At 38.2% G+C, this 2,489-nt stretch overlaps 1 pseudogene; it reads right to left on the bottom strand.

The window, feature by feature from the left end:
* Window positions 1–1,242: 1,242 nt before the first annotated feature.
* LOC111747049 lies at window positions 1,243–1,361 on the bottom strand (annotated as a pseudogene).
* Between the last annotated feature and the right edge of the window lie 1,128 nt (window positions 1,362–2,489).

Raw genomic sequence — 2,489 nt, 5'->3', positions numbered from 1 at the left:
TAGTCCTTCCTCCACCCCACAGCTCCTGCCAACCACTGATCTGTTTTCTGTCCCTACTGTTATTTGCCTAAAAGAAATCATAACTCACATAATGCTTTTTGAGTTTGACTTCTTCAATTAACATAATGCATTTGAGATTCATCCATGTTGTTGTGTGTATCAAAAGATTGCTCCTTTTTATTGCTGAGTAATATCCCGTAGTGTGGATGTACCACAATTTGTACCATTCCCCAACTGAAGGTCTTGGGTTATTTCCGGTTTGGGGTAATGTTAAGTAAAGTCTCTATCAATATTTCTATCCAATTTGTGTGTGTATGTGTGTTTCTATATTTTTATTTCTCTAGGCTAAATGCTTAGGATTGGAATTGCTGGATCATATGGTATGGTAGTATTGTTTAACTCATAAGAAAGCGCCAAGTTGTTTTCCAAAGTAGCTGTATCATTTTGCATTCCCACCATCAATGTATGAAAGTTTTAGTTAACACTAGAACAAATCGAGTTAGCACAAATCTTTTCTGTTTTTGTTTTAAAGGTAATTAAGATTTTCTTTCTTATCTTTGTTATTAAATTTGCAGCATTCCCTTCTAGATTGGGTCTATGTTGTTTGGATATGGATAGAAAATGTCACATGTTTTGTGAATAAAAGTAGAAGAAATTATAACCGTATCACAAACTTAGAGCAAATGGTAGGGACCAATGGTCCCTTGCTTCTGCCTTTGGTCATCCTCAAGTCTTGGCCTGATTTGTAGTAGGTCTGGATGTCAGCCTGGCAGGTGACACCCTAGGCTGTTCCAGCTTCAGGGCTTGAGGTCAGACCAGGTCAGTTGAGTGACACAGCCCCAGAAGACTGGAATTTGAAATCATAGACCCTACATAAATATCTGAGATTGGAGAGCAGATCTTCCCAGCTTCAGAACTCAGCTGTGATGTTTGGGAGTCTCTAAAAAGATAATCCTGTGGCTCTGGACACACATGGGATGCTTGTGCATTGGAATGTCCTGCCCTAGCTTCTAAATTGTGTGTCTGGAGTTGCCATTTAGTTTGAGGTGCCCTACTGATCAAAGGGCTGGGATTATGGCCCAACCTACCTTTCACTTAGTCCTACACAAACCATCTCATTTTTACAGGGTGGAATTTAATGGATATAATAGAAATCAAAACTCCATAACCTGTCTAAGGGGCTAAGTGACACAATGGTACCTGGGTCATACTTTTTTTTTTTTCCTTCTTTTTCATTTTTTACTCCTATAGTACCTGGTATTCCTAAGTGGTCTCCCATCCAAGTACTAACCAGGCCTAACCCTACTTAACTTCTGAGATTAGATGAGATCTGGCACGTTCAGGGTGGTTTGGCCGTAGACTGGATCATATTTTCTTAATGACAAATAAGGAAATACGATTTGACAGAAAATTTTGGGGGATTCCTATGTATTTTATTATACTATTTATTCACTATTTGAAGAAACAGTAGAATTTCTGGGATATTTGGGTGACTTTTGAGGACATGGAGAAGGAATCTTTAAAATTAGCAGAATGGTCCTAAAAAATTCAAATGTATGCTTGCCTTACAGACCAGACTTAGAGACACTGGTCCTGCCACCTTTATAACAATGATGGGGCAAAGAGAAATAGACAAAGCTTCAGAGTTTTGGTCATGTGTTTACTTTACAGGCTTTGGAGTTAGAGGAACTTGGGTCCCAGTTTTGGTTCTGCCCATCCCTAATAGTGTGATACTGGGTAAATTTCTTAATTGTTTAAAGCCTCAGTTTCTTCATGGGGTTTAATGTGAACATTAAATGAGATAATATTTGTAATGCTAAGTACAGTGCATGATATAAGCAAGACCTCAGTTCATAATAGAGATTATTATGATTATTTTCTTTTTTTTTTCTGTAGATATAGAGAGAAGGAAATATGAAATTTCAAACTGACTGATTTAGAGGCCAAAGATGCAGAGGATTTCTTTTGTACTATTGAAACTTCTATATATTCTACTTGTTCCTCCACTATGACAGCTAAAAATGTCTGGAATGCCATTACTGAAATTGCCAGCTTTATTTGTTTTCTATTTCTTCTGTGCAAATTACTACAAACTTAGTGGCTTAAAATGACACAAATTTAATTATCTTACAATCCTGTGGGTCAAAGTCCTATTGTCACCACTGGGGTGAAGTGAAATCTGGCATCGCCACAGTGGCATGAAGGAGGAGGAGGAGGTGAATAGTGGACGGTGGCATTGTGTGTTGGTGTTCCTCAGTTCTTCCCTGCCGATGCAGCAAAGAATTACAGGTCAGCAAGATTTAGAAAAAGGAAGATTTACTGAAAGCACATTTTAGAAGGAGAGAGAATATGCTAGGGAAGTCTGCAGCCCTGTAGAATTTAGGAGATAAAGAGATAAGATAGTATGCCTCAAAGAGAGAAGCAGGTTTCCAGCCAGGAACACTGTAACAACACAGAAATTGGAAGGTCTGTTTATATTTGGGTTGTGA

Source organism: Pteropus vampyrus, unplaced genomic scaffold (assembly GCF_000151845.1).
Source record: "Pteropus vampyrus isolate Shadow unplaced genomic scaffold, Pvam_2.0 Scaffold208, whole genome shotgun sequence".
NCBI lineage: Eukaryota > Metazoa > Chordata > Mammalia > Chiroptera > Pteropodidae > Pteropus > Pteropus vampyrus.
This window is presented reverse-complemented; position numbering and strand designations above follow the sequence as displayed.